General features: G+C 37.9%; 1 protein-coding gene across 1 annotated transcript in view; it reads left to right on the top strand.

Moving 5' to 3' along the window:
- The window catches only part of LOC131419428 (ral guanine nucleotide dissociation stimulator-like), a 34,587-nt gene extending 23,858 nt beyond the window's left edge, over positions 1-10,729 (top strand). Inside the window, exon 8 of the transcript XR_009223217.1 lies at positions 10,448-10,729. The gene's annotated coding sequence lies outside the window, so the exon portion shown is untranslated. The remainder of the gene's footprint in view (positions 1-10,447) is intronic.
- The last annotated feature ends 1,332 nt before the right edge of the window (positions 10,730-12,061 follow it).

Genomic DNA, 12,061 nt, shown 5'->3' with positions numbered 1-12,061 from the left:
CCTGGAAGCTCTCTGAACCTCCTTCTATTGGGATTTTTACTGAGGCTCCCTCATGTAGGCATGATCAATTATTAACTCAGTTTCCAGCCCCTCTCCCCTGTCTGGAGGATAAGGAGTAGGGCTAAATATTCCAAGCTTCTAATCAGGGCTTGGTCTGTCTGGTGACCAGCCCCCATCCAGGAGCCATCCAGGAGCCCACCCAGAGTTGCCTCAATAGAACAAAAGATTCTCCTAGTGTTCTTATCACTTAGGAAATTACAAGGGTTTTAGGAGCTCTGTGTCAGGGATGGAGTCAAAGACAAATATTAGAACAAGAGATGCTCCTAGTGCTCTTATCATTTAGGAAATTACAAGGGTTTTAGGAGCTCTGTGCCAGGAACTAGAGGCAGAGACCAATAAATATATTTTCTATTATTTCAGAACCCATAAGTGGAAATGCTAGATGATATGGTAATTCTATTTTTAATTTTTGAAGGAACTACCATACTGTTTTCCACAGTTTTATATTCTCACCATCAGAGCACAAGGGTTCCAATTTCTCAACATTCTTGCCAACATGTTATTTTCTGATTTTGTGATAGTAACTATCCTAATGGGTATGAAGATGTATCTCATTGTGGTTTTATTTTGCATTTTCCTGATTCTTAGTGATGTTGAGCATCTTTTCATGTGTGTACTGGCCATTTTTTATCTTGTTTGGAGAAATGTCTATTCGAGTCCTTTGTGCATGTTTAAATTGGGTGTTTTTTTAATTGTTGAGTTGTGAGAGTTCTTTATATATTCTAGATATTAAGCCCTTATCCGATATGTGATTTGCAAATATTCTCAACCATTCTGTGGGTGGCCTTTTTACTTTGTTGATAGTATCTTGTGATACAGAAAACTTTTGCATTTTGATGAAGTCCAATTTGTTATTTTTTTGTTGCTTATGTCTTTAGTGTCATATTAAAGAAATCATTGTTGGCAATGGCATTTGGACTCAATGACACACAGCTTTTACCCTGTGTTTTCTTCTAAGGATTTTATAGCTTCAACTCTAACATTTACATCTTTGATCTATTTTGACTTAATTTTTGTATATGGTGTAAGGTAAGCATCCAACCTCATTCTTTTGCATGTGGGTATCCAGTTTTCCCAGCACCATTTGTTGAAAAACTTATCCTTTCTCCAATGAATGGTCTTTGCACCCTTGTCAAAAATCATTTGACTGTATAAGCAAAGGTTTATTTCTGGGCTCTCTATACTATTTCATTAGTATATTGTGTGTATTTATGCCAGTACCACACTGTTTTGATTACTTTGTAGTAAGTTTTGAAATCAGGAAGTATGAGTTCTCTAACTTTGTTCTTCTTCTTCTAGATTGTTTTGGCTATTCAGGGTCCCTTGAGGGTCCATATGCATTTTAGGACATATTTTTATATTTTTGCAAAAAACATCATTGGAACTTTTACCTCTTTGAATAAGTTGAGTCTTAAGTATTTTATTCTTTTTGATGATATTGTAAATAAAAATGTAATGTCTCTAGATTTCTTTTTCAGATTACTTATTATTAATGTATAGAAGAACAACTAATTTTTGCATGTTGATTTTGTGTCCCACTACTCTGCAGAATTTATTAGTTCTAAAAATTTTTTTCTGGAATTTTTAGGGGTTTCAACATATAAGATAATATTTGTAAACAAATATAATATTACTTCTTCCTTTCCAATTTGGATGCTATTTCTTTCTTTTTCTTGCCTAATTGCTTTGTCTAGAACTTCTAATACCATGTTGAATAGAAGTGGTGAATGTGGGCCTTCTTGCCGTGTTCCTGATCTTCGAGGAAAAGTTTTCAGTCTTTCACCCATGAATATGGTGTTCTGTGTGAATTTCTATATACGGCTTTTATTATGTTGAAGTAGCTTCCTTATATCTGAGGGTTTTTAACATGAAAGCATGTTCAGTTTTGTCAAATGCTTTTTCTGCATCCATTAAGATGATCTTTTTATTTTTTCCTTCATTTTGTTAATGTAGTTTATTACATTGATTTATTTTCATATATTGAAACATCCTTGCATTCCAGGAATAAATCCCACCTAAAAATGATGTATAATCCTTTTAATATGCTGCTGAATTTGGTTTGTTACTATTTTATTGAGGATTTTTGTATCAATATTCATCAAAGATATTGTACTTTTCTACAATAGAAATTGTACTTTTCTCTTCTATTGTATTCTATTATAGTTTTCTATTTCTGTAGTTTCAAACACCTGTCATTTTATTTTCTCTTAGTGTCTTTGGCTCTGATATCAGCATACTGCTAACCCCACAGGAGGACTTTAGAAATAGTCTCTCCTCTTCAACTTTTTGAAAGAGTTTGAAAAGAATTGGTGTTATTTAATTTAAAAAAAAGGCTTTGTGCCCAGGAATAAATTCAGCATAAAATAAATACAAATATTTTTTAAAAATGTGAAAAAGTTGTTTTCCTAAAAGAAATTAAAAATGAAGCAAGTACATTACTTACCACTTTACTACTTAAAATTTTTTTAACCTAATAATAGGCATGAAAAAATTGTTAGAATTAAAATGACTCAAGTGTTCATTTTCTTCATTACAAATTTTCTGACAGAAGTATATGATACCATCATGTATGACATCTTTTATCAAAAAATGGTCATTTTTTGTAGTATTTGAGAACATTACGAATTTTCCCAGTAGCCTCTGACAATACTCTGATATGCAAAGTTATCTTTTCAACATATATGTCTTATCATCATCCTTACCAAATTAACAAATTCTGTCAGGTGCTAATTAATTAACTACTTTTCCTATGATTCAGGTTCTCCGCCATTGATTTCCCTAACCATCAGGAAATTCTACAACTTCTGCAAGATTAACAATTTTACCTTACACTGTATTTCTCTCATGTGGTCTAAAACATCCAAAAATCATTGATAAACTGACCCTGCCCAAACTAAAGCATGGTGAATTATAAAAGATGGTCTCTGTTAAGTGGGGAAGGATTTCAGGTTGAACTTAATTTTACAAGTGGTCAGTTTATTACAGTGTATTGTTCTGTTATGTATTTCACTTCTTTTTTTAAAAAAGTGATAGTTGAGGGCACTTAGATAATAAAAAGTTGAGAAAATAAGGAACTGATATACTTTGTAAGCTTCAAATGTTTTCAAGCATAAAATACAATAAGAACTAAAGCCAAGAAATGGCAGAGGAAATAGAGATAAGAGGATGAAATTGCAAAACCGAATCTATACTAATATCTCAATGGCTAGCGTTGTGGTGCCAAGAAGGTGGTGAAGTCAAAGAATTCGTAAAGATGATAATAAATAGACTGCAAAGAAAAAAGACTGAAATTTTTATAGAGAGAATTTTTACAGCGATATTACAGATCGAGAAGAGGGAAGAGAAGTTGGAGTGAGAGACTATCTGCTTGTTAAATTACTCCCACTGTAGAGAACAAAAATCCAATTTGCTGAAATATTTGTTTCCCTCTATGACCCTATCTTTATCTGCAAAATGTCAGCTCTGAATCAATGTCACAATCCAGCTTTTCCATCCCTGGGGAACAGAGCTCATCTGAAACCTCATCTGCCCCTCCTGTGAAATAAGGCCGGCCATCCATTCTCACAGAGGAGCCAACTGGAGGTAGGATTTTTGGTTCTGAATTCAGCTAAACATCTTCAAAGAATTGTATCTGGCCTTCCTCATCCAAAGCTATCAGTGAAGGGCTGGCTGGCTTTCAGAGAAGACCAATTCACAGTCAGCTGTGACATTTTCTGTTGAGCTTTCTAGAGAAGGCTGTGGGGCTTGTCAGTAAGAGTTGATTTCTGTACGGGTTATATTTTTTTATTTTATTCAGAGATTTATAAAGAAATTTATATGGTAAGTATTACTTATTATCAAGAAAAAATGTTGTCTATTCTTTGGTCATTTAAGCAAAATCCTCCTCTCAGGGCCCACCCATGGACAAAGACCAGATTTAATCTCCAAGCGTCTGCCAGGCACACTGTGGTCAGTGGGAAGGACTCAAGTTGGGAGCCTGTTCTCTTGTGTCCTGTGCTGGTACTTAATCTTCCATCTCTTCAGTGTACTACTAGACAGAGGCTCAAAGGACTTGACATTGGAGAAATGTACTTTTCATTGTCTTTAGACTTTTACACTTTTCAAAAAGACTCTCAGCATTTCCAGTAATTGTGCAGCAGTTTACCCAATACTAAGCTTCTCACTATTAAAAATTAAAATAAATAAACTTTGAAAAGGAAAAAAGTGATCTTTGCAATTTTGTACAGAATCTATATAATGGGTGCATCCTTATAAATGGAGGAAAGGTAACAAATTTAACTCTTTTGGTTAGTTAACACAGTATTATATTTTATATATTACCAATTTTGAGATTATTTGTATTTAAAAATACTGCTTCAAACCCCTAAATCATTGTAAGTGGTAGAGTCTGCCATCTGCCTTGGCTGAACAATTATATACAGTGTCAGCCAAAATTCTTCCATTCCTGTATAATCTTATATATGGGTGGTAATGGTGGGTTATTATAGATTGTTTAAACACGTGCGTATCACAAAATACAAGTGGCCATTAAAAATTAAAATATTCACCAAATACAAGGTTATCTGATTCCTAGAAAAAGAAAACAATACTGTAACATTAAGGCTAAAACTGTCAAAAAGGAAGCCAAGATAGACTCAAGTCAAGCTTTTGCTGAAAAGTTATTTGGCTCATCTTTGAAACTTTATCTTGTTTATTATGTAAGCAAGATACTTTCAGAGACTGGAATATGGAAAGTGCTTATTGGTAAGTTAACATTGTGATCATTTATTTTGTAAATGTTAATACGAGAGAAGTAATTCACTTTTGGGCCGGCCCCGTGGCTTAGCAGTTAAGTGCACGCGCTCTGCTGCTGGTGGCCAGGGTTCGGATCCCGGGAGCGCACTGACGCACCGCTTCTCTGGCCATGCTGAGGCTGTGTCCCACATACAGCAACCAGAAGGATGTGCAGCTATGACATACAAATATCTACTGGGGCTTTGAGGGGAAAAAATAAATAAATAAAATCTTAAAAAAAAAAAAGAAGTAATTCACTTCCTACTATATTAGGATTTTCAAGTTCTGCTAAATCTAAGGCCACATTACTGGCAAGTTGGGATACCTCTAGACATCTGAAAAATATGAGTCCTACAGAGAAACATATAAATTCTCTCTTCATCTTGTTCTAAATTCTAAAACATTCTAAGGTTTTGGAACAAACCAATGACATTCCAAATTTACAGTAAGGCTGCATGTGCCGTACATGATCCTATAAGAAGAGAAATCCGAATTTTAAATAGAGGAGATTGTGTACAAAAATAAAGTACATTTTCACGTCTGAAAGGGTATTTCAAGAAAGAAGGGATTCTCAGAACATGTGGTAAATGGTAAATAACTTACCAGGGGCTCTCTAAAGGAAAACATATTGTGGAAAAAAGATCTTAAATGCAGAGAGCTAAAAGATCTTAAATGCTGGAATCCTTATGATGAAACAGACGTTGAACTACTTTTTCTTAAAGTTTAAAATGCATCTTATCTTCCAAACAAATACCACCTCTCTGCCTTGTCGCTTACCTGGGCATGGTGACGTGTTTGAATCATTTTTCTAATTCATTGGCTCTTAAACTTGATGGGCAGCAGAAGCACCTGGAGGCCTTGTTGAAACCCAGATTGCCAGGCCCCACCCCAGAGTTTCCAGTTCAGCAGGTGTGCAGCAGCACCTGAGAATTTGCATTTCTACCCGGTTCCCAGGTTATGCTGATGCTGCTGGTCCAGGGACCCCACTTTGAGAACCACAGCCTAACTTACACCCTATATATGGTTACCAAATCCATTATTTCATCATTTGTCTGCTACTTTTCTTTTATCACATCAGCACCTTAGCTCCGAATCTCCTCATCTAGCATTGGCAATACTTGGAGAGTTTAACAACTGGTCCTCCTTTCTGGCTCAATTCTCCCTCTTCCTCTTGATACTACATTCTCTTGCTAGGTAATTCTTCCTTAAACATCAGTTCATCATAGATCTTCCTTGCTCAAAATCTCATGGCTCTTATGCTGAGCACAAGACATTTTAAATTCTCTACTTGGCTCATAAGGTCTGGAATAGCCTGTAGAATGTGGACAACCTATTCCCTACCCTGCCTACTATAAAGGAGTATGTGAGGATTACATAAGATATGCACAATGATGCTTGTTATGCACAGTGTGACATTCTATAAAGTCACTGTGAACACTGAGTCAGTGAATATGACCCACTGCTCCTACGAGAAATGCAGGGTTAGGTTGCTGCAAGCCTTAGTCACATTTTCTTCAACTGATCAATACGTAGCCTTATTCTCTGTGTGTTTCTCTTTAAAGTCACCTTATTTAAAATATATTGTTGATATATTAACATTGAACTCACACCAACAGCACTGTACCTCATGTCTGAAAGAAGCTTGTCGAACACACATACTTTCTCTGTAAAGGCATGTCACAATCTCTTGCCCTGAGGAACACCAGGCAGCATTGCAGCGCTACACATGGGGGACATATTGAACAGCAAAGTCACCAACACAAGGCACAAAAAGATGAGAAATGAGGCACTAAATAGACTGCAAGAAGGACACTTGTTTACAGCATGGGCTGAAACAAGAGGGCAGAGCGTCACCTTGTTCCCCTCAGCTGGGAACGTGCATGTCGAGTGACTCAAGTTTTTCACCACTTTGTGCATATCTGCAAATGGACATGAAAGCCCTGTGAGTGTTTATTTGGAGGCTGTCAGTACATTTTAGCTAGTGTGCAAGTGTGCAAACACGGAATCCACAAATAATGAGGATCAACTATACTATGAAAGCATCTTTTCAAAACCAGAGTATTGCTTATATATAAGAGCAATAATGATAACATAACAGCTAACATTTTAGTGCCTACTATGCGCCAGGAGCTCTTCTAAGCACTTTACATAAGTTAATGCATTTCAGTCTCACTGAAACCCTATGAGACAGGAGTTCTCAGTAGCCTCATTTTATAGATGAGAAAACTAAATCTCAGAGAGTAAATACTTTGCACAGGTTCCCCAGTTAAAAGTGGAATAACTGGGATTGGTGCCCAGACAAACTGGTCCAAAGCACACAGCCTCAACCACTGTGGTAGGAATGTGAGCGAATTTTCTAGCACGCCCCGAAAAGCCTCTTCTTCTCCAGTCAGTGTGGTCTCTCACATACATATTCAATCATCAAACATTTTCTGAGTGCCCCAAAGGTGTCAGGTACTGTGTTTAGATACTGGAGGGACAAATAGAATGTTGACACAAATAATCCATGACCAATCTATAAATCAAAATTGGGTTGAGTTTATGATGAGCCAACATTTGAGGGCCATATAGCCGGGGAGAGTCCTTTCACTAAGAAATGGAGCACTCCAAAGAAGTGGGGTGTACAGAGTGGTTATATACCATCAAAGAGCATGTTTCACATGTGATTGCAATGTTCCTTTCATAATAGCCGTGACATTGACCTTTCAGCACGTTGATTGATGGACACAGTAGGTATCAGGTCTGCTGTCTCCATGGATGTGGCTGTTGTCTCGAGTTGGGTGGTCACAGGATGAGCACAGCAATCAAATCCTAGCCTAGGGAGAAATGCTTATCCTTAAGGAAATGCCAATGTGGGAGAAGTTGCATTTATCACATCAGCACCTTAGGTCATTGTTTTTGTCTTTGGGACATGTTAATTGCTTAAAGCTGATATACAATGGATGAACAGAGGCTACAGGCCCCTTTTGGGGGGGAAAAAAAAACAAGGTCAAGCCTAATTAGTTTTACACCAAATGGCTTCCTCATATGCTCCAATATATCCTATTGCTTGCCATTTATTTATGAAGAAGAAGGATAGTCTCAGCTTTAAGGAGCTCACTGTCAATGAGACATGAAAAAAACAACAGTTAAGAAAAAGTAGATAAGTACAAGGTCCCCGAGTGGCGACATCAAAAGGGGTCTCTAAATGGAGACCTCCCAGGAAAAGTGTCCAAGAGGAAGGAACATTTGACATGAGTTTAGATTGAGAAATAGGAATTAAGTTGATCAAAAAAGAGGGTAGGAAGACAGAAGAAACACATATAAAAAGACAGATATAAAGGATGCTAAGGATTTCAGAGTATGGGGGTATTTTTAAGGCTGGAAAAAAGCCAACATGTAGGAAACAGTGGGTGATGAGGCTAAAGATGAGGACAGCAAGAGAAAGCCTGCGTGTCCAGCTCAGGAGTCTGAATGTTCTCTCGGATGCTCTGAGCAGTCATTGTAGCAGTCTAAGCAGATATCAGATTTAAGCAAATTTAGATTCTAGAAGGTAACTCTGGAGGTATTGTGGAGGAAAGATTAGAAGAAATTAAGACTGGAAGTAGAGGGACCTGTTGGGAGACTGGGCAGCGATCCAGATAAATAGGCCTTGGTTCAGGCCGGGGGTCTGCAGGTGGAGGAGGCCAGGAGGTGGGAAGCAGTGCTGGGCTCCTGGAGGAGGAAACTGAGCTGCCTCTCAGTCACAGGAAGACTGTGCCTGTCATGGCCTCCCCACCCCCATGCCCAAACGCCATGTTCCTTTCTACGTCTGTACCTTTCCCCTCTTCTTCCATTTGAAATCCTCATTCTTTCTTCCCTCCACCTGCCCAAAAGTGATCCATTTGAGGACTTGATCTAGTCTACCTCTCCTAAGGAGCTGTCCTTAATTACATTTTCTGAATAACATTCCCAATTTTTTTAGGTTCTGTAATACAACATACACTAAATACCTTGGCAGAACCTAATTACATCTTGCAAACAGTTTCATGTATGTGGAGGAGCTTGGAACCTTATAATTCTTTGTATTTTCTTCAATACCTACCACAAATATCTTGCACATATAGGTCAATGGATGTCCAGTAAAGTTCAATAAAGAAGAAGCACCTTTTATAAGCTAAGAACTTTTATGAGCTCAGTTATTCCTTTAGATCAGCTGCTGGAACCATTTGTCTTTCTCCACAGGTCAACAGTGTTGCCCAGCACAAATGAATTTTACACCTTCTCAAACTCAATAGAGCAAAGATGGAACTTCATTCCCCCTGCAAGCCCTACTGCCCCAGAGAAAAGCAAAAACAACGTGTGACATCTAATTCTTTCTTCACATTCTCATGTCAAATTGCAACTGTTTTCCAGATGCTAACTGGTTTTCATTCTTAAAACTGACAGAAAAGATTCTCATTATTTCTTTCTTTCCTTTTTTTTGGGGGGAGGAAGGTCAGCCTTGAGCTAACTTCTGATGTCAATCCTCCTCTTTTTGCTGAGCAATATTGGCCCTGGGCTAACATCTGTGCCCATCTTCTTCTACTGTATACGGGATTCCGCCACACCATGGCTTGACAAGAGGTGCATTGGTGCGCGCCTGGGATCTGAACCTGTGAACCCGGGGCTACCACAGCAGAGTGTGCGCAATTAACTGCTGTGCCACCGAGCCGACCCCTCTGTTTATTTCTAAAGCTGAAATGTCTAAATCGTTCTCCAGGCTAGTTGGAGTTTCCATAAAATGAAAATGTACATTCCAGAAAAATCCTTAACTTTCCAGAATAATCCTTAATATATTATGGTAAACACCTTGGCAAAATGTCACTGATTTTCAATGTCAGTGCCTCCACAAGGGTATCCTTGCATTGTGGTCCCTCCCAACCACCTCTCACTTTGCCCCTCCCCAGGCTCATGGGCTCAAAGTGTTTACTGAGCACTAAGAATGATCAGAGTCTGAGGGAGACTTCAAGGATTGTCTGTTTTCTGACCCCAACCATCTCTCTCCATCTCTCCTTTAACCTCTATTTTTCTTACTCTGGTTTCTACTTTAGTTCTTTACTTGTCTTGTGAATTTTTGTTTTGTGGCTTATAATTACCATGTAAATTCATATTACTTTTTGCCTTAGAGTTTAGAAAGAACTTACATTAAACAAGGTTTTTTTCCCAGCTCTTTGATGTGTCTAATACCTTCCAACGCAATTCAAGTGGCTTCTTGTTCTTATATCTCCATCATTATTCCTTCAGAATTATGTTCACCCCACACTTTTGATCTGACCAATGATGCTTTACTCTTTAAACTTTTCTATGCCAAGACTCCCATGAGGAATCCCTCAAGCACCATCAGCTAGGCAACCCCACATTCCTCACATCTGTTTCTGATACCAGCCCTGATATCTGTTCCCCAGCATTGAACCCACCATATATGGGGTTAAATCAAAAAGCACTCATTCCCCCTTCTCTGCTTCTCTAAGTTATATTCACATGTAGATATGGGTTGTTTTACCCTTTGTGTTCCTGAATTCCACAAGACAAATGGAGGTAATAAATTGTTGAAAGCCCAGGTGTCTACAAACTGAAACTCTGACTAATTACCAGTTCTTGTGGTTTGTTACAGGGAGACTGAGATCTCAAAATTATCAAGAAGCTGAAGCTCCCCAACTCCCGCTTCCTGGCGCCGAATCCACCATTCATCACAGGGACAGACAAACAGAGGACACCTGCAGCTCCCCTAACTCAGCTAAACGCAGGCTGATGGGAGGACGCCGAACTGCAAAGCCGCAGCTCCCCTCCCCCACCTAAAACCTTGTAAACTGTAATCGTTAATTGGCAGCAGTTGCCGTCCACACCCCAAGGCCAAATTTCTGGTGATGAGAGAAGATTGGTTGATGGAGCCCTAGATCTCTCGCTGTAGATAGAGATGACAGCGGCTTGGCGCCAGAAGACTGGGATCACTCCTCCAACAAATAATCAGTCACCAAGGATATATTATTTCCCACAGACTTTCCTTTAAAAGCCTCAACTCCTAATGCCTCAGGAGGACTGTGGATTTTGGGGCATGTGCCCACTACAGCCTCATTTTGCTGGCAAAATTAAACCACTTTTCTTTTCCTCGGTCCCTGGTCATTGCGTTCATTGATTCGGCTACGGTGACAGGGTCCTGGGTTTTTCTGGCTACATTTCCTTGATTTGTTCCTAAATAAAGATGTTTCTGAAACTAATAATAAATTGTACCAACTGGTCATTGTATAAAAATCACTATCACAGATATTTTAAAGAGAACAAATGGAAAAGAATATTAAATTCTTCAGATAACTTTGCAATCAAATGAGGCATTGAGGGGAGCAGGGGGCACTGATTAGACCAGGATCCTAAGAGAAGAATTTTAAGTCAATTTCAAATGAGGTTAAAACTGGAATGAGCAAGTATATTACCAGTTATCTGAAATCATAAGCATTTCTCTGACCTTTGAGAATTTATTTGCATATAAACTGTACCACATGTGGGGTAAGAGTGCTGATATTGTTTAATTTCTTTTTATTATTCAGCACTTGGTAATAGATGTGGCTACTCACAATTAATAAATATAATGTGGAGAGACTCAACTTTCAACTGCCTGATATTATCAATTCTTACATAAAGCTAGAGTTTTAAAGATCAAATTTCATTCTAGTTACCTCTCAACTAGTCCACTTATGTCAGAAAGATGTTGAGTTTTAGGAAAATACTTCAAAACACAAATTTTATATGTAATTTCAAAAGCAAAAAATTAGTTAAAAACTGGGTGGTAACCAGTTTTGCTACCATATATTAATATTTAGCATGGGAGCAAACATTTTTAGAGAATATAATTGATATTTGCCTGTTTGTATATTGTAGAATGTTAAAGGAGTTACAGTTTTAATAGTATTTCAAATACCAGAGAATAAAAAACAGAATTGTGTCAGTTTTATGAAATAGTTTTTTAGACATAGCAGATTTTCAGAGCACATTATTTGAAAATAAAACAATCAGTTAGTGAGGTTTAAGCAATGTGGTTTTATTTTAAACTTGCTCATTCTATAGGAGCATCAATAAAAGCCCTCCAGGAGTAGGTGACCCTCTTTCTTCCTCATGAGCACCAGCTGTATTTTCTTTAAGCATCAAACTCTCTGGCAACACCACAACCCTCAACTCCGTTTAGTTGAGAAAATTCTTTATGAGTCATGTGTTTTTTCTAGGGGTATGGAGC

The sequence above is a fragment of the Diceros bicornis genome, chromosome 21 (assembly GCF_020826845.1).
Source record: "Diceros bicornis minor isolate mBicDic1 chromosome 21, mDicBic1.mat.cur, whole genome shotgun sequence".
NCBI lineage: Eukaryota > Metazoa > Chordata > Mammalia > Perissodactyla > Rhinocerotidae > Diceros > Diceros bicornis.
Note: the sequence above shows the minus strand (reverse complement) of the source record. Positions and strands in the feature narration are given on the sequence as shown.